At 43.7% G+C, this 27,260-nt stretch overlaps 1 protein-coding gene across 1 annotated transcript in view; it reads left to right on the top strand.

The window, feature by feature from the left end:
* Positions 1 to 27,260, top strand: part of LOC124799107 — an 800,045-nt gene that overhangs the window by 362,128 nt on the left and 410,657 nt on the right. The gene's annotated exons all lie outside the window — the stretch shown is intronic.

Consider the following 27,260-nt stretch of genomic DNA (forward strand, 5'->3'; position numbering starts at 1 on the left):
TCCAATAAATTGCGCATTTCTTTAAAGGCCAACGTACTTTGTAAGGGACCTTCCAATAAATTTAAGTTCCACTAGCCACCCCTAAAATTAATTTCACAGTTTTTATGGGGTATCATCTCTAGATACCTCTGTTCTGACCAACCCCAGAAGCTTAGCACTAACACAAGCAAACAGATTTCTTGGGAATGAGCACTTATTACTTTAAGTGCCCCTTAAATATCGCTTTGTGGTGCTTTTAGACCATTTTCCTCCAGCTGTGAAATGTTAGTTTCCAATTTGTTGCGTGGATGCAATACTTTCAGTGGAATGAGATTGCCATATTGGTGGTGCCTCTCATCTCCAGTATTCCCAGCATACTATTCCGCTGATAAACCTGAAATGACTAAGTGCTGTCGGAAGTTATATTGTCAGACTATTTTCAGATAAGTGCTGTACACTATCGGAAATTTTTTGTAATCGAGAGGCTGTGTCACACTGTTAGTTTCGGGTGATATCCAAACTCAGTCTTTCCGTCGTCGTGCTAAAGACAGAGGTGTCGTTATGCCCACGTCAAGGGTCTAACAAAAGCAATGAATTTATACGCAGCTTTTAGGCTTTAGGGGATAACAGGAAGCTTAGTATGCACGTCAACTGCGATTTCTGAATTGTATTACCTATTAATGAGATCTCCGCTCCATGTGTACTTGAAGTAAACTTCATGATTTTGCGATTTCCTTTTCCGCATAATTTCCTAAATCTGTTTAACCACGCCGAAGAAACCTGGAAATCAGTAATTTTCATCGCAGTTGAAATTCAGAGTGCCCACTCTCGTAGATCTCCGTCGCTAATAGTGCATTAACTCTTGTGAATCTTTCTAATTCTTTCGAAAGGTTTTTCTTTCACATTTTTGCGAGTTTTATTTTGGCGCATATTTCGTACTTCATGTAAACTTTTCTTCCGTTTAGCGATGGTCGGATTTTACGAAATGGAACAGGCTTTGCGTACGGCTTAAGTTTAAGCGTTTTCTCAATCTTCCGTTTAACACAAAAATACAGCATTTTTTCTCACTGAAAGCTATTATTATATGTGTGTTCTTTGGGCTTGGTAGGTACTTTGTTTTTGTTCTGGTGTATAACTAGCACAACAGTCACAGTTCGAACCACGATTTACGGAATGATCAGTTACTTCCTGTTGCTTGTAAAGTTGCCACAATTTACAACGAAATGTCCACATCATTGGAAGGAGTGTAAGTAACACACATGTAGGTATTCGGGAGAAGTAGGTGATTGCGACTGCATACCGCGTTCTTCATATTTCATCTTCACAACACTGAAAACATCAATTGGACTCGACATGACCGTGAAACTCTGAAACCTGCACGTAAACGGATGCTTTTGGCAGCTATATATGAATAAATCAAGAGTAATTGCTTTATCTCAATTAACGCTTGGCAATACCACAGTCAACTGCTAATTGTGATGCATATTAATGAATTCCAAATTCGAGCGAACAGTAACTGATCAATTGTGCCATTCAAACTATCAATGGAAACTGAAATTCGCTTTACAAATTACGATCATGTTGTGCCGTGTTACCCGTTCACCGATGTGTCCTCAGCTAAGGACATGTGCCTGCCATGTGCGCATGCGCCATCTGCCATAGCTACGGCAAGGATCTACATTTCTCCAGCTGCCTAGCTACCTACAGATTCCGTAGATTTCAACATATCTTTTTAAAAAAATTGTTGCAGTATGTCTGAGAAGCTAAAATTTTGACGTTGTTTCTTTCACTTTATTCTTCCCCTATAAACAATTTCAGGGCAGATTTAGAGATATCGAATTGGACAGTTCCGTTGTACGAAGCAATATGAAATGGGGTTGACTATAAAAGCATTATTATGGAAGGCGAACGGATGATTTGGGTTGTTTGGAGGGGTTCTGGGAAGATGTAGCATCTCTAAAGGAAATATACAAAACGCTGGTGCGACTATTTCTTGAATACTGTTCCTGTGTTTGGAGTAGGCGTGGCAGCAGACATTAAACTCCTTGTTACGGTCTAAGTAGATCCATATAACACATATGAAAGTGTGAGAGAGATGCCTGTGGAAAGAAAATAGGAAAATGGAAGAAAAGTGTCGTTATTCTCGGGAAGCCCTGTCATGAAAATGTAGAAACCTTTTAATCGAGGAAGACACGGTAAGGAAAGACAGATTAGTGTGCAAATAGAAGCAAACAGGCAGCCATTTTTCAACCGGCGAGTAAGCGAATAGATTGTAACAAAAGATCGATTGCGAAATGGCTTGCGGAGAACTTAACGTAGATCTAATTCTGTCGTAATTTTCCGTTGGCTGGCTGAAGTTGTCAGCAAGCGTACTGTAGTATTAAATGACGCAATACTGTACCCTATTACCGACAGTTCCGGCACGTCAATGTTAAGAAGCTTAAGATTTCTCACAAAAAAATCATTTCATCAGATATTGCAGTGATAAAACAAACAGCCTTCGTATTATGAAGCGAGTAGTGGCGGAAGTTTTCGAACAGTTTTGTCACACAAAGGATTACTGGTAATGCCATTTTAATAACGACGTCGGTGGGTTTCCCAGGAAATCAAACAGCTGAAGTACTTCTTTTTTTTTTTGCAGTTTTCCGTCGCATATCTAGCGGAGACGAGTCAGCCAGCTGCCTTCGGAAAACATCGTTTCTCATTCATTAAGCTGGAAAATACCCACTGGAGTCTTCCCCTTCCTTTGAAAGTTCTGATTACATTGTGGATATTCTCTCGGGCGCTCGTTGTGGGCGCATTTTCCTTGTGAGAGCGGGGTTCCCAACCACTGCAGAAGTTACATTCTACGCAAGCAGTTTGCTTGATTCTGAGCGACAAAATCCCTTGCAGTCCTATTCCTTTACAACTTGCATCTCGTGCGAAGTGAATTCTGACAGCATAAAATAAACAATTACATCGCTGTAATGGTCAGGGCATCTGAGTACGAAACTACTGTGCTTGTAGGGGTTAATTTTGGATCGAATTGTCAGCAAATCAGTTTTAGCGTAACGTTCACGAAAGTCATTTTCCTTTCATTGCCTCACGCGCACGTTTAAATTAATAATGTTTACGAAATAGGAGGCTATGGTGGTGGCGTAATAGCCCAATCAATAGTCACCGAGAAAAGTCGAATATCGGGAGTATTTCGTGTTGTCAGATATTTTTGTGCGGTGATAGGAGGGAGTGCCACGAACAACGTACTAGAAATCCTGACTCGTGGGGGATGATTGAGGGTGAAGGTGCGTTTGAAGGCCAATTTCTAGGTTTTCCTTTAATGACTCGAAAACCGTGACCTTCAGCAAAACGTATCCCAGTACAAAATTTAACTACATCAATTTTCCTACAAAAAGGGGCGGTTCATCTTAACTGTAGGAGTAATAGTTTGCGCGTAGCAAGCGAGAGACTATGAAAATCTCACGCGTGTTTTATGACAGTAAAAACAGGGTGGGTCGCCTAAAACGGCAACGGCAGGGGCAGCTGAATCAGTCTGTATATGAAAATGTCTATACAGGGTGAAACGGAATTTCATTACAAAATTTCGGAAATCATTTAGGAGTATTTTCTGAGTACTTTGGTTTTAAACATTCTCGTGGTCTCCAGTTACAGAGTAACAATATAATTGTGAACAAAGTAAGAGCTTATGGACTATAAGACAAATTGTGTGATTGGGTTGAAGAGTTCCTAGATAACAGAATGCAGCATGTCGTTCAGTGGAGAGAAGTCTTCCGAAGTGATTTCAGGTGTGCCGCAGGGGAGTGTCGTAGGACCGTTGCTATTCACAATATACGTCAACGACCTTGTAGATAACTTCGGAAGTTCACTGAGGCTTTTTGCGGATGATGCTGTAGTATATCGAGAGGTTGTAACAATGGAAAATTGCACACAAATGCAGGAGGATCTGCAGCGAATTGACGCATGGTGCAGGGGATGGCAATTGAATCTCAATGTAGACAAGTGTAATGTGCTGCGAATACACAGAAAGAAAGATCCTTTATCATTTAGCTACAATGTAGCAGGTCAGAAACTGGAAGGAGTTAATGCCATAAATTATCTGGGAGTAGGCATTAGGAGTGATTTAAAATGGAATAACCATATAAAATTAATCGTCGGTAAACCAGATGCCAGACTGAGATTCATTGGAAGAGTCGTAAGGAAATGCAATCCGAAAACAAAGGAAGTAGGTTACAGTACGCTTGTTCTCCCACTGCTTGAATACTGCTCAGCAGTGTGGGATCCGTACCAGATAGGGTTGATAGAATAGATAGAGAAGATCCAACGGAGAGCAGCGCGCTTCGTTACAGGATCATTTAGTCATAGCGAAAGCGTTACGGAGATGATAGAAAAATTCCAGTAGAAGACTCTGCAGGAGAGACGCTCAGTAGCTCGGTACGGGCTTTTGTTGAAGTTTCGAGAAGAGATGCCTTCACCGAGGAGTCAAGCAGTATATTGCTCCCTCCTACATATATCTCGCGAAGAGACCATGAGGATAAAATCAGAGAGATTAGAGCCCACACTGAGGCATACCGACAATCTGGAACAGAAGGGAGAACCGATAGAGGTACTCGAGGTACCCTCCGCCACACACCGCGGGTGACTTGCGGAGTATGGATGTAGATGTAGATGTAGATATCATTGATTCGATTTTTTGCCTCCCCCCTCATTTACCTTTGTCTCTACGAAAATATCTTTATAACCAGGAAAAACCTCACCAACATAAAACATAGTAGTACCTCAGGCGAAACAAACATATTGCGGCTTACATTTACAGAAAAGATTGAACACACTGTGCTAGACGAAAGTAGCACTCCGTCTTCAGGCCACGTGTGGCCTACTGGGACCATCCGACCGCCGTGTCATCCGCAGCGGAGGAATTCGGATAGGAGGGGCGTGGGGTCAGCACACCGCTCTCTCGGTCGTTATGATGGTATTCTTGACCGAAGCCGCTACTATCCTGTTGAGTCGCTCCTCAATTGGCATCACGAGGCTGAGTGCACCCGGAAAAATGACAACGGAGCATGGCGACCTGGATGGTCACCCATCCAAGTGCCGACCACGCCCGACAGCGCTTAACTTCGTTGATCTCACGGGAACCGGTATATCCACTACGGCAAACTAGAAGAAAGTGCACAACCATTTAAGAACTGTTTACATACAGTTATAGTTCAAAATGTCGACGACGATGGTGGCTGCAGAGCATATGACGACGCACCATCGAGTGTATTACACGCTCAAAAATTTGTGAGTGCGGCGTACTATTTCTGCAGTTGTAACAACCCTAGCAAAGATGTCCATGAGAGAATCGCTGTGCCGCTCTTCCATTGCAGCAGTCAAATGACACAGCTGTGTATCTCTGTTAAAGTACAACCAGCACCGCTGAAGGAAAAAAAATCGAGCAGCACAGACTGCAAGCTTGAAGGCGAAAAAGAATGTAGGCATTTCTGTTATCAGCGCAAGTACTTAGGGATGGACGCGCGCGCCAATGATATACTGTAAATACTCGAATTGTAAGACCAACAAAAAACGACGCAACAAGAATGAATTACGCGAATGGGATGGAAATCTGTAGTTATGATACACATGTACGAGGGTGAGTCAAATGAAAACTTTAAATTTTTAATAATAAATCGAAATGTCGCGCCATTATCCTGTAAGTTGGTAAGCGTGCTACAAACAGCGTGCGAAATGGCCTGTAGGTGGCAGCATAGTGCAGATGCACACATACTGTCGCAGTATCAGTATAAAGATGGCCGCCCCACTTGCGATTTCCACCAGGGAAAAACAGCGTTTTGTTGTTGGGTTTTTGCGTGGTGACGAATGAAGGTTCAATACGGTGATGCATGTTTGTCACAGCAGCATGTCTACGAATGGAGTAGAAAATGCGCAAATGGTGTGACTTCAGTGGAAGATGCACCTCGTCCAGGTCAGGCACAACGAGTTGTGACTAGACAGAACATTGAAGAAAGAAAAATATATGATTTAAGCATTATAGGATGGGGTGGTACTGGATTGTCTCGAGACTTGTAGAAACTGGTAGAAATTGAGAAAATTTACCATTGTCAGAAGCTGAAAATAATTGCTGGGATATAACATAAACAATTACAATGTGTGGAGATTTTAGAGATAAAGAGTAAGTAAACAGCTACTGCAGTACAGCAGGAAATATATTTTGTGCTAGATATTACAATATGGAATTCCCTTTCAACCTATTCTACTCCATTCTCCTTAACACGTAGCCCTGAATGACTTTCTGACCAATTTCTGGAATAGTCTCACCATAGTGAAGGAAAACCGCCGAGTGACACTGAATGACACTGCAGCATGTTTACAGATTAGTCATGGGTCAGCACACCACATTGTGCATGATGTGCTCCAGTTTCACAAAGTGTCTGCAAGATGGGTGCCACGGCAGCTGGCTCCTGAAATGAGAGAACGACGTGTTGATGCTTGTGAAGAACTTCTTCGGCGCTTTGAACGAGGTGATAGCTTCCTTGCAAGAATCGTTACTGGGGACGAAACCTGGGTTCACTTCCACCAACCGGAAACGAAGAGAACGAACAAGGAATGGCGCCATTCCTCATCACCAAAACTAAAGAAGTTTGGAACAGAACCATCAGCAGGGAGGGTTATGCTGACATTCTTTCGGGACGAAAAAGGAGTCATTTTGGAGCATTACATGCCTAGAGGGACCACTGTCACCAGTGCATCATACACAGGTCTCCTAAATAATCATCTGCGGCCTGCAGTCAAATCAAAGCGACGTGGATTGCTGTCAGCAGGTGTCCTTTTGCAACATGACAATGCAGGGCCCCACACTGCCCGTACAACAGTTGCAACAATTACAGACCTGCATTTTGAGTGTCTTCCTCATCCACCATGCTCACCACACCGTGCCCCCAAGTGATTTTCATATGTTTGGACCACTCAGAGACGCAATGGGAGGAAAAAAGTTCCGTTCTGATGAAGAGGTACGCCACGCGATGCATGAGTGGTTGCGTGGACTACCAAAAGAATTTTTTTCGAAAGGAATTTATGCACTTTTTAAGCGCTGAAGGACTTGCATTGAGCGTGGGGGAGATTATGTTGAAAAGTGATACAGATTTTTACCACTTCTGCACAATAAATAATATTTAAAAAATATTTAAGGTTTTCATTTGACGCACCCTTGTATAAATAGATGATGGCAGTTTCAGAAAAAATTGATTATTTATTAAAGAGAAACAGCTTTACAGAACGGTCATGTCGATAACGTGTTGCTCCACTTCTGGCAGTTACTCGGCTTTGCACTGATTGATACAGTTGTTGGTCGCGGTTCTGAGGGACTCTCAGTTGGGGAGAGACGCGAAGACCTTACCGGCCAAGGTAGGGTTAGGCAAGCGCGAAGACAAGCAGGAGAAGCTCTCATCGTGTGCAGTCGGGTATTGTCTTGCTGAAATGTAATCCCAGGATGGCTTGCCATGAAGGACAACAAAACGGGGCGGCGACGTACCGCTGTGCTGGAAGGTGCCGTGGATGACAACTAAAGGGGTCGTGCTATGAAAAGAAACGGCACCCCAGACCATCAGTGCTGGTTGTCGGGCCGTGTGCTGGGCAGCAGCCACGCTGGTATCCCGCCGCTTTCTAGGGCATCTCGAGATAAGTCTTCGCCCTTGAATCTCCTTGACTGGAGAAGAACGGTCTTCAGTGATGAGTCCCGCTTCGAACTGAGCCCCGTTCACCAACGAAGATGTCTCTGCAGACACCGCGGTGTTCTTAAAATACGAGCAGGTCTTCGATGCCGCAATAAATGTTACAAGGATTACATTTTCCACTTTGCACCGTAACAAAATTACACCAGGGCAATCGTATGTCGGTGCATTGATGTTTTGGATGAAGCAGTTCTAAATGTAGCCGCGCGGGATTAGCCGAGCGGTCTAGGGCGCTGTAGTCATGGACTGAGCGTCTAATCCCGGCGGAGGTCCGAGTCCTCCCTCAGGCATGGGTGTGTGTGTGTTTGTCCTTAGGTTAATTTAGGTCAAGTAGTGTGTAAGCTTAGGGACTGATGACCTTAGGAGTTAAGTCCCATAATATTTCACACACATTTGAACATTTATCTAAATGTAGGTTTCCTGGATGCAAATTAATGTTTAAATTAATATTTATAGTGATACAAATAATCCATTTTGAAGTTTTGAAAATGCAAGTATATTGTTTCCTTATTATCAAGCGTATGTAATTCAAGATAGGGTTATACATTCACAGTTAATCGTCTATGTTGCTGTACAGGCCAGTACATTCCAAATTAAGACGATATAAATTCATGCTAGTCTGCTATACAGTTTCATTACTGCAAAAATAAAATTGCACAATTGTACGCATTTTTTATTCCAACTTTTTTCTGGCAATTTTTTGTGGACACGTTTAGCTTATTTCGTTTAGTGGGAGATTTGGGAACAGTGGACGCGAGATAGTTACTCTCTTGACTGGTGCTAAATGGTTTTTACGGCACTTGAGGTGTGTAAGTAGTTTCGTTCTTCTTACACATGACGTAAAAGACACAATGTAGATGGTCAGAAACTTCGCAGAAAACGTGAATGTTCGAGCTTCTGTTGCCTTTGATAAGATGCATTAAACCCTACCAAAGTAATGGACATTTCCGCGCTTCCAAAACCCAGAAACTCCTGATGTTGGCACCCGTTGGCCCTTGTGACTCGACGTTAATGAGGTGCGGTGTGTACTGCAGAAACACCTGCCCGACGCCCGCTAAGTATTTAGTCAAACTTCGAGGACTTTAAGATCAGAGACGGAGATATTAATATAAGCGACATCCGTATGTTTGGGAATAGGATCGGTCAGTGATAGGTTGCTTGGCGTGTTGCACAATCGTGGCATCTCGTGGTACAGACCGGAGGCTGCTAAAAAACCACATATTAAAATTCAGACGGACGAGCCTGCGTGATTCATATGTGGTAACCGCGGGCTCGTATGCGCCGACCGTCAGCGACCGAGTGACAGTCACACAATTCAGACTGGCAATGGTTCAAAAGGCTCTGAGCACTATGGGACTTAACATCTATGGTTATCAGTCCCCTAGAACTTAGAACTACTTAAACCTAACTAACCTAAGGACAGCACACAACACCCAGTCATTACGAGGCAGAGAAAATCCCTGACCCCGCCGGGAATCGAACCCGGGAACCCGGGCGTGGAAAGCGAGAACGCTACCGCACGACCACGAGCTGCGGACAGAAGACTGGCAATCAAAAATCTGTTAACAGAGGTGAACTGGTACCAGCGTCCAGAATACAGTGAGTCAGTTGTTCCACGCCTTTGAGACCTGCAACACGAACACGTGCCGTCTGCAAGCGCGTGGAGCCGGAGGATCTTGTGTTTACATCATCCACTGATCTACAACGCGTTTGCGTTCTATATGCAGATGTTTTGCGGCCACTGAAAGATTTGTGGTGGTTGCCTTTACAGAACGACCAGAAGGTCTTGCCTTTCGCCATGCGATTCTTAAAAGTATGGGCATTCTAGAGGGAAAGGAAGCAACGGTTACATAGCTTCAGTATATTGACAAGCTCCTGTGCCTTTAGTACTGTCTGGAAATCTTGCGCCCAATGGCTACATTGTGCGCAGATTACGCAAAATGGTTCTGGCGTCCGCTTGTTATTACGTGAGAAGAGTTTGTTTAGACTGTGTAATTAGAGCCGAAGCCGAGGGTAGCGGGTTTTAATTTGCTTGTACTCCTCAGCGGATCTTTTAAGTAATGCATGCTCCGTCTACTTCTTGCGCTAGAAACTCTATTAACTTGAAAGGTCTCCTTTGGAGAGGTTATGTAGTTCTGCGCCCATTATCGAGTGACGACAGATTTCTTCTGGAAGGCGCGCTGTTTTCTGAAGTCTCCCACAGGCATTGACGTCTTCCCCCAATGATTTTAATGCCTGCTTACTTCAGTTACAATCTATGAATGTTAAATTGAGGCTTTCCGGGATACGAACTGAACAGGCGCAATCACTTCGTAATACTCTGGATGTGCCCGAATGATTCTATTACTATCTCTGTACTGTTAACGTAGACTTTTCTTTATACCCTCGTAAGTCGAAGCTGTTACAGCGATACCTTCGACGAGCGTCTTAGTTTTATCTTCGAGATAGCCTCGAAGGAAGACAGTGGACGAAAATGGGGTGCTGTCCACTTAGTTATCAAATTGTTCCCAAAATCTATACTCTCTCTGCACGTCTCCTGAGAAGGGCTCTGATTTAATGGACGGCAATTTGACTGAGTAGTAATTGCTTTGGCAGGAAGGATCACATCGTTCGTGTTTAAACTTGACGTGAATTCAGTGTGCTTCCTTCCGATACCGTCGCTTTATCAGTATAATTTTCACAGACAATTGTACCATTATTGTATTCCTCATTTGACAAACAGTGGTGTGTCTGGTCGTCCAGGAGTAGAACAACTGACCCCGTGTCCTCAATCGAATCTTGTAACGTCTAACGTTGGAGAGCCTTGATCAATAGAGTAATATCGATCTCTGATGAGTTCGGTTTATGTTCAGAGGGTGTAGTTTTCCTGACGACATGTTTAGAAAACTGTTATAGCTTAATGATCTTCTCTGAAGAAAGTTAGTAATTGTGTACAGACCAAAATTAGGGTAGTAGCAAATGAACGGAAGGTGAGATCCGCTGGTGACAACAGCAGCGGGCAAATCAACCAGAGATCAGTACAATCGCAATCTACGCCGAAGTTCACACAAAAATACTCAGTAAATGCTCCACAGCAATATTAATAGCAGTAACGGGAGGGCTTGTAATTTTACTCAAAAAGTATAGAGTATACAACAGGCGTGACAAACTTCCTTTCCGGGAGCGGGAGTCCTACAGCGTTATGTTGCTCATCGTACCTTAATGAGATTGCGTAGCTGCTCCGCCTTCTTAGCGAAGACGGAAATGTTGCTCGCAGAAATTGTTCTGCGTGCCGGCTGCGGCAATCTTTGCACTGTTTTCGCAATGTAGCTCCAAGTAAATAAAGTAAGACGCAACGCGTGCTTCCACATAAACGAGAAAATTTATTAATTCCAAGGAGAATATAAAGATATTGTATTAAATAATCCATTGTGATTCTCCTCACGAAGACGTCAGGCAACATGCTCTTTGTTCGCTGTCAAGCCACTTGGAGCGCTGCGGTTTATCAGTCTACCATCTCGCTTTATTACTGACTGATTTTTAGTCTTCAGGTTTGTTTCAGTTTCATAGTTAACGAAAATTAGTTTCATCACAGCGCTCTCTGATCAAAACTTCTCCTTGGTATTCGTCTTTGAAATGCGTTGTAAATATGTAACCCGCATTCTGATTGCTTTCTTCTCGCATCCGTAATATTGGGTAGCGTAAATGATTCCAAATTTGTTCTTGTTTCATATAAAACAAAAGCTACTTTCGTTGCATGGTGGTCTGTGTACTTAGGTGTATCTGTTATTGCTCACGAACCTTCAGTGTGAACTGCTCGATTTAAAGGCATTGTAAGTGTTTAGTTCGTATTCTACCGTATTTTTGCTTGCAGCCGTTTTCCATGCCTTCTACCTTTTATGGAGATCTCCATGTTAGTATGTTTTGACAGTTTTTGTATTCACCTTTATTATATTCCTGTTACGGAATGAGTGCGTAATTCTGATTTGAATGGTGTTGTTTCTTGCTATGGGTGCCATGCATTTCACAGTGTGTTGCAGGTATGACTATAGAGGTAGATGAGTAGGTCCTATGCTTCGTAGTCTTTTTGATTAGAGCATTCATCCTTGCAACTGCTGAAAAAGCAACACTAGTTATTCAAATTTTTCACAGGTTATCAAGACATACTATAAACAGTAACCTCCATTGAATGCGAGAGTATGAAAACCGGATGGTAACACGCAGAATACCAGATATATGTTTAGAGTGCATTTAAATGAAGCAGTTCACACACGGATTCGTATGCAGTAACAAACAGACGTCGGCCGGGGTGGCCGAGCGGTTCTAGGCGCTACAGTCTGGAACCGCGCGACCGCTACGGTAGCAGTTTCGAATCCTGCCTCGGGCATGGATGTGTATGATATCCTTAGGTTAGTTAGGTTTAACTAGTTCTAAGTTCTAGGGGACTGATGACCTCAGAAGTTAAGTCCCATAGTGCTCAGAGCCATTTGAACAAACAGACAAATAATCCATAGAGTACCAGTTTACATTTACTGCAAAACAAAAACAAACATGGAGTCATCTTCCCCACCCAGTACTACAAGAAGAGAACAAAAATTATGCAGAATACCAACAACATATTTAAGTTACAATTCAAAGACTACAATACGCACAGGAAGATCGTAAACAGGAACATAATATCCACATGGTCGAAATTGCAATATTGGGTTTTACAAATAAATACACCTTACCACCGGACTACCAGATCCACCCATAAAGTGTAAAAGAAAATCATCTAGTACTAGTGTTACAAAAAGCAGTAATACAGATTTCCGAGCCATATTTCTCGCATTTGAAGTTCACTTCTACACCACTTGGTGCACTGCTGTCATTCCGTTTCTGTGTCGTAACACGAGCTCTGTACTTCCGATATTTTGCTATTCTGTGATTGTGCTTAATGCGCCGCGACACCGTTTAAGGCATGATTGCGCTTGTAGATATCCGCTGGATACATAGTATTTCTGTGTGAATACTCTAGTATACTGTAGATAACATTCCTCAGTTCCGCGCGGATAGCTCAGAGTCTATGGGACAGGACGAATTGTCTGGCGTAGCGTTAGTACATTACACTATGTGATCAAAATTATCCGGACACCTGGCTGAAAATGACTTTAAAGTTCGTGGCGCCCTCCATCGGTAATGCTGAAATTCAGTATGGTGTTGGCCCACCTTAGCCTTGATGACAGCTTCCACTCTCGCAGGCAAACGTTCAATCAGGTGCTGGAAGGTTTCTGGGGAAATGGCAATCCATTCTTCACGGAGGGCTGCACTGAGGAGAGGTATCGATGTCGGTCGATGAGGCCTGGCACGAAGTGGGCGTTCCATTACATCCCAGAGGTGTGCTATACGATTTAGGTCAGGACTCAGTGTAGGCCAGTCCATTACAGGGCTGTTATTGTCGTGTAACCACGCCACCACAGGCCGTGCATTATGAACAGGTGTTCGATGCAGTCGCCATCCTCTTGGAAGCAAGATGGTGCTTAAAATATCAGTGTAGGCCTGTGCTGAGATAGTGCCACTCAAAACAACAAGGGGTGCAAGCCCCCCTCCGTGAAAAACACGACCACACCATAACACCACCACCTTCGAATTTTACCGTTGGCGCTACCTAATTTTACTGTTGGCACTACACACGCTGACAGATGATGTTCACCGGGCATTCGCCATACCCACACGCTGCCATCGGATCGCCACATTGTCTACCCTGATTCGTCACTCCACATGATGTTTTTCCACTGTTCAATCGTCCAATGTTTACGCTCCTTACACCAAGCGAGGCGTCCCTTAGCATTTACGGGCATGATGGGTGGCTTATGAGCAGCCGCTCGACCCTGAAATCGAAAGTTTTCTCAGTGGATCCTGATGCAGTTAACAATTCCTGTGTGATTGTCTGGATAGATGCCTGTCTATTACACTTTACAACCATCTTCAACTGCAGGCGGTCTCTGCCAGTCAACAGACGAGGTCGGCCTATACGCTTTTGTGCTGTACGTGTTCCTTCACGTTTCCATTTCAATATCATACCGGAAACAGTGGAGCTAGGAATGTTTAGGAGTGTGGAAATCTCGCGTATAGACATAGGACACAAGTAACACCCAATCACCTGACCACGTTCGAAGTCAGCGAGTTCTGCGGAGCGCCCCATTCTGCTCTCTCACGATGTCTAATGACTATTGAAGTCGCTGATATGGAGTACCTGGCAGAAGATAACAGCACAATGCACCTAATATGATAAACGTATGTTTTTGGGAGTGTCCGGATACTTTTGATCGCATGGTGTGTATGCAGAAACCTTCCTCGTGAATTAGTCTGTTTATCAGTGAAAACCTTATCAGAACCCCTACAGCAATTCCCGAGATTAGCCTTCACATACAGACTGAAAAACATGGCGGGGGGCTTAAATTTAGTAATATGTACAGATATACTGTTTTGACATAAATTGGACATTAGGCCGTGTGTTAGGATAAAATTTGCTGATCACAATGATAATTATGTGTCAGCGAGGGGTCAGATAACTACCGTCGCCTTACTCCTAGCTCACCGACGATCCAGACAATGTGTGAATGATAACTCTCATTCGTCTTGATAGTATCTAGAATTTGTTGCAACTGTCACGATCTCTGTAAACACCAAACCTCATACTGCGTCACTTTCCGAATGGATTTTACTGTGGCCGAAGGTAATGAAATGTCGCCCATTAAACGCTTAGCGGGCTTAACCAAACATCGTCTGGAAAGCCTGGTCCGCCGTGAAAGGATGGAATACACAAACAGTAGCAGCGCAGGGAAAATATTTTTCCACTCTAGTGGGTCACACGTGTTATGTTGGAAATCCTGTTATAGATATTGCTGCGCTTCAGGTGGCGTATTGTTTCTGTATCGACTCTACCATCACCACCACCCCCAATACCATTATCAGCACAACTACCATCCCCGCCCCCGCCACTTCATAAACACAGCACCGTCGACATCGTCGTAAATGCAAAGCTCAACTACTGTGAGTTCAGTCCCTTATTTTCCATTTGGTTACTAGAGTGAGTGATGAATCAATTTAGACATTTTTAAGAATATCCCAAGTTGTGTGACCAATTAATATGAACTTATAACATAAACTTGGTCATTACAAATTTATTTTAATGTTAAAATAAATTTTTCTATTTTAATGTGACAGTAAGTTCATGTTTGTTAATAAACTACTTACCTATTTCATAACGAAAACTTACCTTATCTTCACTAACGTGTTTTTCGTTCCACTGAAACAATCACGTAACTTTTTTTTAAAGTTAATTTTAATATTCGACAACAGTAATTCGAAAATAGCTACGGACATGAGTCAAAGAATTTTTTCCGGGCAATAACTATGTTTTTGTGTAACAGCACATACTTTCCTTGACTTGGAGGATTAATTGTAATATTATATTGGACGAATCCACAATTTTGGTAAGCGCTTAATTCTTATTCGACGACGAATAACGTATTAATGCCACTGCAGCTATATGGGCATGTTATAAGCGAGACGGAACAGTTCAAGTTCCTAGGCGTACAGATAGATAGTAAGCCCATGTTCAGGATCTTGTTCAGAAACTAAATGCCGCTTTATTTACCATTAGAACAGTATTTGAAATAAGTGACATTTCAACACGAAAAGTAGTCTACTTCGCATATTTTCATACGCTTATGTCATATGGTATAATTTTTTGGGGTAGTTCTTCTGACTCAAAACGGGTATTTTTGGCTCAAAAACGGGCTGTTCGAGCTATGTGTGGTGTAAGTTCGAAAACCTCTTGTCGACCCCTATTCAATAGCCTGGGAATTTTGACATTGCCCTCACAGTATATATTTTCTTTAATGTCGTTTGTTGTTAGCAATATTAGCTTATTCCCAAGAGTTAGCAGCTTTCACTCAGTTAATACTAGGCAGAAATCAAATCTGCATCTGGAATGCACTTCCTTGACTCTTGTGCAGAAAGGAGTGCAGTATTTTGCTGCATCCATTTTCAATAAGTTACCACAAGAACTCAAAAATCTTAGCAGTAGCCCAAACGCTTTTAAGTCTAAACTGAAGAGTTTCCTCATGGCTCACTCCTTCTATTCTGTCGAGGAGCTCCTGGAAGAGCTAAAAAATTAAGCAAATTCCAGTGTTACATTCTTGATTTCCTTTATTTAAACTAACGACGTGTCAGCTGAATATGTTTCTTATATTTCATTTTATCTGTTTCTACAATCGTGTTATAATTTCATGTATTGACTCGTTCCATGACCATGGAGACTTCTCCATGTGGTCCCACGGAACAATAAATAAATAAATAAATAAATAAATAGTTTCGTTCAGTATGACAGCCCACCTTACAAGGCGTGTCCGTTGGGCTGGTTGCTGCACACTGCAGAAACCACAAATTTTTGTCGCAAATGTGACAAGTACTTTTTAATTTTGTCACGACGTCATCCACCGCGATGTCGCAGCTATAAACGCTTAGTGTGTGTCACCGTTGTGCGACTATTAAAATCGCGATGTTATCGAACAGGAAAAATCGCCATGTATTTCTTTAGTCGAAGATTGTGGACGAGACCCTCCTTATCATGTAACTGGGGTCCTCACGAACCGACAGGAACTTCGTAATACAAGAGTGACTTAGCAGAAACGATCTGTAACGGTTCTGGCAGTCCCCGTTAAAAACTCCATGAGAGACGCTTTGCCCAGTGTTTTCCCAGTGCTGACACAGCGAGGGCGAACCAAACAATGGCATAACGTCCCGCTCGCTGGCTGTTTGTGCGCGGTTAATGACCACTGTGAGACTAGCTCAAGTTTACAGGTCGTTTCGTTGCGGCCATTAAGTCCTGCACTGGAAAGGGAAGGCCGCCTACCGTATGACTGGCTTGTTAGCTCTCTTGGAAGTCGTAGTATGCTTTACAGCAAATACGTGGGCGCACCACCTGTGTCTAGTGACGTATAGAAACAGTGAGGCGAGGGCAGTGGAGCATACTGCTCAGAATGTCAGGTTCTTTCGGCAACACATCTTGGATGTTGTTTTGCCGACCTGCCCCACTGACGTCACTATCCCCCAAGGAGCGGCGGCGTACTAGCTGAAGAGGGGCAGTCACGAAAAGGTTCGTGAAACAACAGGGGAAAAGGTTGTAGACATGCGGCAGTTAAAACAGCTGGCGCCTTGACACACGGCAGCGGGGTTGGAAGACGACCGACAAAGACCATCGCACTGTCTCTTTTTTCCCCAATACACGGCAACGACTGAAGCTGAAGCATGCGGATCCTAGCCATGGCGTATGGTTTACTTTTTCACCGATCACGGCCCGTACCAAGCAAATTTGAACCGCGTGGTCCTTGGCCAGAGCGTTACATCCACGTGTGGAGCATATGAGTCACCGTGGCATTACATTGCAACACCCTCACACACCTAAGACCTCCTAACAGAATACAATGGCATCAAGGAAACGTTACGAGATTGTAGCAAACATCGCAGATAAGTTTTTAAGAACACTGCATGCCGTCTACAGGCAAGAAAATCCATACGGCATATCTCGAAAACACACACACACACACACACACACACACACACACACACACACACACATACATACGGTTCCCGGGTTCGATTCCCGGCGGGGTCAGGGATTTTCTCTGCCTCGTGATGGCTGGGTGTTGTGTGCTGACCTTAGGTCACTTAGGTTTAAGTAGTTCTAAGTTCTAGGGGACGTATGACCACAGCAGTTGAGTGCCATAGTGCTCAGAGCCATTTGAACCATTTGAACACATACATACATACATCAAATGCGACAACAAGATCCTTGTAACGACAGAAACTTACACACGGACACTGATATAGATGCAGACACACAAAATGGCACGAACACATCATCAAAAAACACAGGCTCCTAACATAAGGAGTATAACACCTAAAACAGATAAATAGGTTAATTATAAGTAAACTGACCAAGCACGTGATTCAACCCCGTATCTAATCTACACTTCAAATATGATAACTAGATAATCTAAAGGTAAATGACTTGTGTAAACAATGAGGCAATCATTACATCTAAGGAATACACCTTACGGGGAGCATAAAGTTCAAAGGCTCCCCTCTCACATACGGCATTAGTTAATGGAATCAGCGTCAAGCGCATAAACGAACAACATGTAGAACTACGTCTAGATGTGGCAACACAAATAGTGCGATGGGTATGCCCTACATACACACTTCAAGTGGTTAATATGGCTCTAAGCACTATGGAACTTAACATCTCAGGTCATCAGTCCCCTTCTACACTTACGTGAAATGTTCAAAATGGTTCAAATGGCTCTGAGCACTTGGGACTCAACTGCTGAGGTCATCAGTCCCCTAGAACTTAGAACTACTTAAACCTAAGTAACCTAAGGACATCACACACATCCATGCCCGAGGCAGGATTCGAACCTGCGACCGTAGCAGCAGCGCGGTCCCGGACTGGAGCGCCTAGAACCGCTCGGCCAGAGAGGCCGGCATACGCACTTCAAATGTAATAAGTAGTAATTGTTCTTTGGGAAACAAATCCACACACACACACACACACACACACACACACACACACACACTCATGATGTACGGTACCGGTATTTCATTTAGTAATATTAGACACAATTTTGTATGCTACTTCAGGTGGGACAGGTTCCATGTTTCTGCCGAGGCCCTCCCACCTGGAGTAGCAGCAACACGAACCATAAATCATATATTACGTTTTAATAATAAAAGATAATATGAAGATCCTCCCTCTTCTATCTCTGTCATTTCCTGTCTCGTACAACTAATTTAAGTTTCTTTATAATTCATCATTATTACTCCTGTTTTTATTGCTCAAATCAAGTTTTGCTAGTCGTGTGGAACAAAATACTGTTATGCAATTTTGTCATATGATGACATGATGGAGACCGCGGCTGTTGTTTGAAGACAAATGTTGATGGTGTTAGGACAGCAACCAGCCACAAATTTACTTTCAGTTCCTTTATTCAAAGGGTACCGTTACCGGTTTCGATTCGTTGTGATTCATCCACAGACGGTTTACACGCTTTCATTATGACATGTGGTGTGTTTTTTTACAGATTAATTGTCCTAAAATATACATAATACATAATTATAAACACACCACACACAGATGGTTGCGTCACAGATTTTCGTTGCATGTGACTTACTGAAACGTCGGTTTGGGGTGTTTGTTTTCATAACATTCGTCCAACAGATGTAAATACATTCCCACTGCATTCTTAGTGTTGCACACGTAAATTGTTCTCACTGAACACTTTAAATTTGTCACTGAGAAGATTTCTACCACACACCACATGTTTTGATACATACAAAGAGCTTACAATACAAACATAAGAGTATCACAGATGCTATGATATATCGTAACATTTGACGATGATGTCCTATGTTTGGAAAGGATCATGTATTCATTTATGCAACTGTAATGCCTTTTACACTAGTACAGAGACATTGCATTTTTGACTTGATATTGTTAAATTAATTATAAAGTTTTTTAATATATAGTACTGTATAGGTAAAATAGTATATTATTTAATTACATTTAGCATCATGAGACTTATAGTAACATATAAATTTGCTGCTTGATCTGCAGATAGGTGTACTAATATTATTTGCTTTGGAGGTTGGAAAGTAATTTTTGGAAATTTTTCAGGAAAGGGGTGTTAGCTAGCTCTATTTGTTCATTAATGATATAGTCTGGGCTGCTGTTTTTTGTGTATTTCTAATATATTAGAAGAATTAGAAATACACACGCACATCGTACAGTAGCTTCCGGCGTATGTTTGTAGATGTATATGTAGCTTGAAGCTGGACAGCACTTTGCAACGAAAAGACCTGTGTGAATGTAGGGAGGAACATGCACAAAATGCCAGTTAGATTTTGTGTGGATGTAGGGAGCAACATTCAAAAACTGCCAGTTACATTATGTCATATGGTGATGGAGGTAGCGATAGTTATCATACAGCGTCGGGTAAATAAAATGTGTACGTGAATGTACGTACAAGGTATGTCAACAAAGTAAGTTCCCTTTGGTTATATAAAACAAACTTGTACGGATACAGAAAAATATCTATTGTACAAAAATCTGAAACTGTTAAACTACTTTTCTCCATAGCTTCCGATATTTTGTACCCACTTGTCATAGCGTGGCCCAAGTTTTTGTATGCCTTCTTCATAGAAGGTTGCCGCCTGTGTATTCAACCATGTGGAAACATGTTCTTTCAGCTCGTCATCATCGCTGAAGTGTTGACCACAAAGGACAGATTGTAGGTGTAAGAAGAAATGAAAGTCGCTACGAGCGAGGTCCGGGCTGCACGGAGGATGATCAAACGCGGCCCAGTGAAATTCCCTAACGAGTTGTTTGGTCACATTCGCCGTGTGAGGTCGGGCATTACCGTGAAGAAGGAAAAAAGGAAAGAAAAAAACACCACTTTTTGACAGTAATCCTCGGCGCTTGTTCTGTACTGCGGGGCACAATTCCTTAATGGTCTCGCAGTAATGATGTGCATTGATTGTTTCGCCTCGCGGTAAGAAATCAGTCAGCAAAATGCCTTTTCTGTCCCAAAAAAAACGGTGCAAATGACTTTTCGAGGTGTCAAGATTTATTTGGGCTTAACCGTCGTTGGGGTTGAAGTGTGCCTCCATTCCATTGATTGCCGTTTCGTTTGAGGGGTGTCGTACGATACCCACGTTTCATCCCCCGTGACTATCCGAGAAAGAAAACCATCGCTTTCTTCATTGTAGCGTGTCAGAAACTGAAGTGCACTGCCAATCCGTTGTTTTTTGTGTTAAGTAAAAATTTTGGGTACCCAACGTGAGCAAAGTTTTCGAAATTTCAGTTTTTCAGTAACAGTTTCATGAATTAGTGATCGTGAGATTTGCGGAACTTGCACAGCAAGGGCACTAAGTGTAAACGTACGGTTGTGCTTAATCTTCTCTTCAGTTGCGTGAATCAGTTCATCAGTAACCACAGGCGGGTCTCCACTTCGTTCTTCATCGTGCACATGATCACGTCCTTCATTGAACAATCTGACCCATCTTGTAACCATTGAATCACTCATAGCATTTTGTCCGTAAATCTCGCAGATTTGCCGATGAATTTCCTTTGGTTTAACTTCGTTTGCATTTAGAAAACGAATCACAGATCTGATTCCACACGCGGCGCTTTTTTCAATTACGGCTGACGTTATAAAGAAGAGCTAGAAAGCACACGTCGTCAACAGCGATCTGAAAATGGATTACATGTCTTCTCCTTGATTCAAAGTAACTGCCGCGCATGCTCGGAACTGCGATCGTAGCGCTGCCGCGGATAGAAATAGAAACGTAACTTATTTTGTGGATGACCCTCGTACATGACCACAGCCGTTGACGGGCACACCAAATGTGCGCCCGCCACGTGATCCACACCGCTTCACAGCGTAGTTGGGGCGGTGAGTGTGAGTGGAACAGTGCAGAAGGGACGATGATACTCGAGAGCGGAGCAACGGGTGTTCGTTGTGGAAAGTTGTGTGACAACAGAGTCGTGGAAACGGCGTGGTCAGTTTTTTGCTGAGAAGTTTAACGATGTCGAAGTGCCAGCAGAGAGCGCCATGCAACACTTAGTCCGAAAATGGCGTCAGGTAGGATATGTTTAGAACAAGTCAAAGCACATTCCGAAACGTGCCCGCACACCAGAAAATGTCGCTACAGTTCTCCAGAAAATGCTACAGAGTCCTGCCGAATCAACTAGACGTCTGTCGCAAGTGGCTGGCATACCACATAAATCGTGCGGACGCATACTCCACCTGGGCCTGCACATGCATCCATATCGAGTGTCGGTTGTTCAGGCATTAAAACCAGCAGATAATCCCCAGCGCCTCCAGTTTAGTGAGTGGCTGTTCACAGAGATAACAGTGAATGACGTGGACATGGATCTGTACTTTGTCTGGTAAGGCCTTGTTTCGCTCGAGTGGTAATATCAATGTACAGAATGACAGTTCCTGGGCAGCCGACAATCAGCATAACTTCCAAGAAATACCACTGCATGATTAGAAGGTCGGGGTTTGGTGCGCAGTGTCGCCATGCCGCATCATTGGTCCCATCTCCTTTCATCAAACGACGACTTCGGCGCGTTACATTGTCAACATTTTGAAAGCATTTCTGGCAGAATTAACGGAGGAGGAAACCACCTACAGTTACTCCCAACAGGATAGAGCAAATGTCCATACAGCCGGCCGAATCTTGGAGCAAATTTACACAATCTTCACGCCTGACAGACTTGTTAGCAGAGCTCAGTCTGGTCGCGGTCCTAGCTGACCCCCCAGGTCACCTGATCTGTCAGTGTGCAATTACTTTATGTGTGTGGAGCCCTCAAGTCTAAGGTGTATCGCAAAAACTCTCATAGTCTTAAAGAACTGCAGCAGGACATTTCGGATGAGACTGCAGCAATTCCAGCGGTCCAGCTTCGATACGTCTTCCGCGACTTGCTGACCAGGGCCCAAAAGTGCCAAGATACGAATGATGATCCCTTTCAGTATCTGTTACAGCCAGTTTAGTACTGTGTTTCCTTCCCTCTGCTGTGTTTCTTAGTACCTTGGAACTCTGTTCGCCGGGCTATTTTTATTTTTATTTGCCGCTCCCGCCCACCATATTACTTTAAGAAATACAGCAACCTGCCACTTCTTTATGTATTTTTGTTTATACCATTTCGAACTTTCGCCCATTTTCATTTGGCGTAATACGTACGTAAATCTTCAGTTCGTACGTCATCAGAAACATCGATAGCACAGCAGCTGTCCTGTCCGAAATAAGTTTTGTTTAACTGTTACACTTCGCGAGTTCTATATTTACAATGTATTGCCCGTTAGATGCTTGTTGTTGCTACAATTCTTCTCGTTTATAAACGCGGCACACACACATTTTCTTTGCATATTGCACAAAAGCAGCGCCGTGTCCGCCATGTTGCCGACTGACATGTTCGTTTATATCGGAAAGTTACGTCTATGGTCAAAGTTCAGTTCTGGTAATGTTCTGAAAGTACTGCTGAGGACAGTTGGGTGTATACGTTATATATTTTTAATTGAAGCCTGTGAATACTAAAAATTTGAAACTGCAAGGAATGCAGTGTAGTGGTGCTGTGCACGGTTACTTACTAAGTGTAGTAGTGACTGGCTTCTTGAACTGTATTGAATATTACGAGAATAATACAGCACGTTTATAATTAGGGAATTAATATTACATATTTCACTCACAGTTAATAAATTTTACATATTGGAGTGACATTCATAATGAATAAAGGAAAAACAATAGCTTCTGTGATGCGAAGTTGCAGTTTAATTAACCAGAGACTACTACACGGCTGCGCGGCTCCTCCAGCCAGAGGTTCGAGTCCTCCCTCGGGCATGGGTGTGCGCGTAGTTAAGTTAGTTTAAGTAAGACTTGGGACCGATGACCTCAACAGTTTGGTCCCTTACGAATTCACACATTTGAACAATTGAAATACTACATGTAGTGACCACGCATAGCACTAAGTACATTTCGCGCTAACCAATCCCAATCTTTTAGTTATTCAAGAGCTTAATTAAAAATATCTGATGTACACACCCAACTGACTCAGCAGTACTTTCAGAACTTTCAACAAAATGTAACTTTATCCATATGCACAATTTTCGGATGTAACCAACACTTCAGTCTGCAATATGTCTAATACTGTGCTATTCTTGTGCAACATACAGACTAAAAGTGTTTGTGGCACTTATAAACCCAGAAAACTGGATCAACGAAGAGCAGAATAGAAAGTTAAGTGTGTTCCGACATAAAGTCAAGTGCTGGCACGCCAGGCGGGAGCGTTAGAGTAGGGAGAGCTGTGAGACAACGTCAGCCAATTACACACTGACAGACCCCTCTTCAGAACGGCAACATCATGGCAGCGCCCTCTACACGAAGAGGACATAATCGCCGCGCAGAGTTCTACAGCAGCGAGTTCAAAAATAGCATCAGGACTATTCAGTACGCTTCTACTATGTAGTATTGGCTATACTGAAGAGATTTCTTATTTTGTCTGTCGCCCTTTGCTTGCGAAACATCTGTTTAACACAAAGGTATGTATTGTAATCATTTTCTTTCCTAATAAACTTCATTAATACGAAACTTCCTGGCAGATTAAAACTGTGTGCTGGACCGAGACTCGAACTCGGGACCTTTGCCTCTCGCGGGCAAGTGCTCTACCATCTGAGCTACCCAAGCACGACTTACGCCCCGTCCTCACAGCTTTACTTCTGCCAGTAAAGGCAAAGGTCCCGAGTTCGAGTCTCGGTTCGGCGCACAGTTTTAATCTGCCAGGAAGTGTCATTTCAGTGCACACTCTGCTGCAGAGTGAAAATCTCATTCATTAATACGATTCGCTTGAATTGTTGTCTAGCGATCTGAGATAGCAGGTTATCTAGCCACCCCATATTCGACGAGTAGGCAGGGTGCAACAAAGTGCATCTAACGATTGATATATTTAAATCGTAATTTGCGAGATGTAACAGTTGAAAAAGAAAATTAGTTATCCTGAACACGACAGTTGCAGCATCTGAATTGCAGTCGAGATTTCTAATGATGTACTAACAGGCTTTAAACACACATTATGGAACGGAAGGGGGCGAAAGTTCGAAACGAATTTTGGTATAAAGAAAAATACATAAAGAAAAGGCAGGTTGCTGTATTTCTTAAAGTAATTAACAGAAGAGTGATGTCACAAAAATCTGTCATCACTGTTTGTGTATATCCGTTCTGCATCTCCGTGTCATCGGTTCTCAGGGGCAGGCGAGTCTTTCTTGCTGTGTTTTCGCCCAAGAATAGTAGTGTGTCGCTACGGGGAAGGCCATAGCCAGAGGGGGCGACATTTCTGCAAATGATCCGCGTGACGTGCCTTCCTCTCTCCTGGTCGCGGCGCAAACAGCACTCCTGCTGCGATAACGAGGCATTCGTATGAGAGCGCAGGCGAAAACCGACGGAACAGACTATCTGACGTCACCATCGGAAAGCGCATTTGCACTTCGTCCGTCGAGGCAGTTCCACACCGCCGAGACGCTGTTTGCGTCCTAACGTTCACGTAGGTTGACTGCACTAACAGGAAAAAAAGGCACAACCCCAAGGAGGAGTTGTGCGACACAAAAGAAAGTTGGCATGCGTGTTTCTACATCTCAAAGATTACGTCTCATTTAGATTTCGCACTAGTCAAAAGAGACTCTGATGAGGATGAAAATCAGTTTCGCTTTGTATACACAGTGTAACAATCATGAGCGTTAGTTACCTTTGAGATTGGACGTGGTGAGCTGGTTAGTCAACACTACCTTTGAGGCGACAAAGACGCCATTATCAACACCTTATTGAGTTGGAGCGAGGTCGTGTAGTATGGCTACGAGAAGCTAATGTTCCTTCCACGATAGTGCAGGAAGACTTGGCAGAAATGTGGCCACTGTACATGACTGCTGGCAGCGGCGGTCACGGCAATGTGCGGAAGACGACCAGTCTCCGGACGGCCAGTGGTGTTACCTTGAGGGAGGACCATAGAGTTCGGCATCTGTCTCTCGCACACCATACCGCATCTGCTGCATTTGGGCAGCAGTGGGGACCACATGACACGATGAATCGGTTAGTTCAAGGACAGCTCCGAGCCATACGCCCTCAAGCGTGCATTCCATAGACCAGAAACATTCGTGATATCAAGCGAGAGCTCATTGTAGGGCAGAGTGGAGGTCTGTTGTTTTTTCGGATGACAGCTGGTTCTGCTTCGGTGCCATTGGTGGCCACGTGTTGGTTAGGAGGAGGCCAGTTGATGGCTTGCAACCAACCTGTCCTCTTGCTAGACTCACTGGACGTACACCTGGAGTCATGGTCTGGGGTTGCGAATCCGTATGACAGCAGGAGCTCTACCGTGGTTATCCCACGCAGCGTGACTACAGATTTGTACGTCAATCTGGAGATTCGACCAGTTGCGATGCCATTCATGAACGGCATTCCAGGAGATATTTTTCAACAGAATAACGCTTGCCCACATACTGCTGTTGTAATCCATCGTGCCGGGCATTGTGTCGACATGTTGCCTTGGCCTTTTAGATCATCATATCTGTCTCCAATCGAGTACACACAGGACGCGACCGCTACTGTCGCAGGTTCGAATCCTGCTTCGAGCATCGATGTGTGTGATGTCCTTAGGTTAGTTAGGTTTAAGTAGTTCTAAGTTCTAGGGGACTGATGACCTCAGCTGTTAAGTCCCATAGTGCTCAGAGCCATCTGAACCATTTGAGCTAGCGCAAGTCTTTAAACTCAGAAGAGTGTTCCTGGAGCCACTCTGTAGCAATTTTGGTCGTGTGCGGTGTCGCATTGCCATGCCGGAATTGCCAAAGTCCGTCGGAGTACACAATGGCCATGAATGGATGCAGGTGATCAGACAGGACGCTTACACAAGTGTCACCTGTCAGAGTAGTATCTAGATGAATCAGGGTCGCACGTCACTCCAACTGCACACGCCCAACACCATTACAGAGCCTTCAGCAGCTCCGAAAAATCCCTTTCTGACATGCAGGGTCCATGGATTCATGAGGTTGTCTCCATACCCGTACACGTCCATCCGCTCGACGCAATTTCAAATGAGATTCATCCGACCAGACAACATGTTTCCAGTCATCAACAGTCCAATGTCGGTGCTGACGCGCCCATGCGAGGCGTAAAGCTTTGTTTCGTGCAGTTATCAAGGGTACACGACTCTGAAAGCCCAATACATGATGTTTCGATGAATGGTTCGCACGCTGACACTTGTTGATGGCCCATGCTTGAAATCTGCAGCAATATGCGGGAGGGTTGCACTTCTGTCACGTTGAACGATTCTCTTCAGTTTTCGTTGGTCCCGTTCTTGCAGGATCTTTTTCCGGCCTCAGCGATGTCGGAGATTTGATGTTTTACCTGTCTGATACCTGATATTCACGGTACGAAAATCCCCACTCCATCACTAGCTCGGAGATGCTGTGTCTCATCGTCCGTGCGCCGACTATAAACACCACGTTCAAACTCACTTAAATCTTGATAACCTGGCGTTGTAGCAGCTGCGACCGATCTAATAACTGCGCCAGACACTTGTCTTACGTAGGTGTTGCCGATCGTAGAGCCGTATTCTGTCTGTTTACATGTCTCGGTATTTGAATACGCATACCTTTACCAGATTCTTTAGCGCTTCAGTGTAGTTCGGTTCTTTGGGTACCCGAGATCAACTTTTCTATATTGGGGCCAAGTATAATGCTTCGCAGAAGTCTGGTAGAGTCTCCGCTAACCCGGCGAGTAAACTCGTGTCTCGAACTGCGGTAGACATCGAAAAAGCTCAGGCGCCGATTACAGAAGAACCGGTGCGATCGCTGTGGAAATTGGCGTCAGTATTGAATGTCTGCGAGTGAACAGTGCGTCGGATGGCAGAGGAGGACCTCATACGAGTCATTTAGTCCAAAACCGGCTCTCTGTTTTATAGAGTGCGTGCGATCGCTTGAC

This window comes from Schistocerca piceifrons, chromosome 5 (genome assembly GCF_021461385.2).
Source record: "Schistocerca piceifrons isolate TAMUIC-IGC-003096 chromosome 5, iqSchPice1.1, whole genome shotgun sequence".
NCBI classification, from domain to species: Eukaryota; Metazoa; Arthropoda; class Insecta; order Orthoptera; family Acrididae; genus Schistocerca; species Schistocerca piceifrons.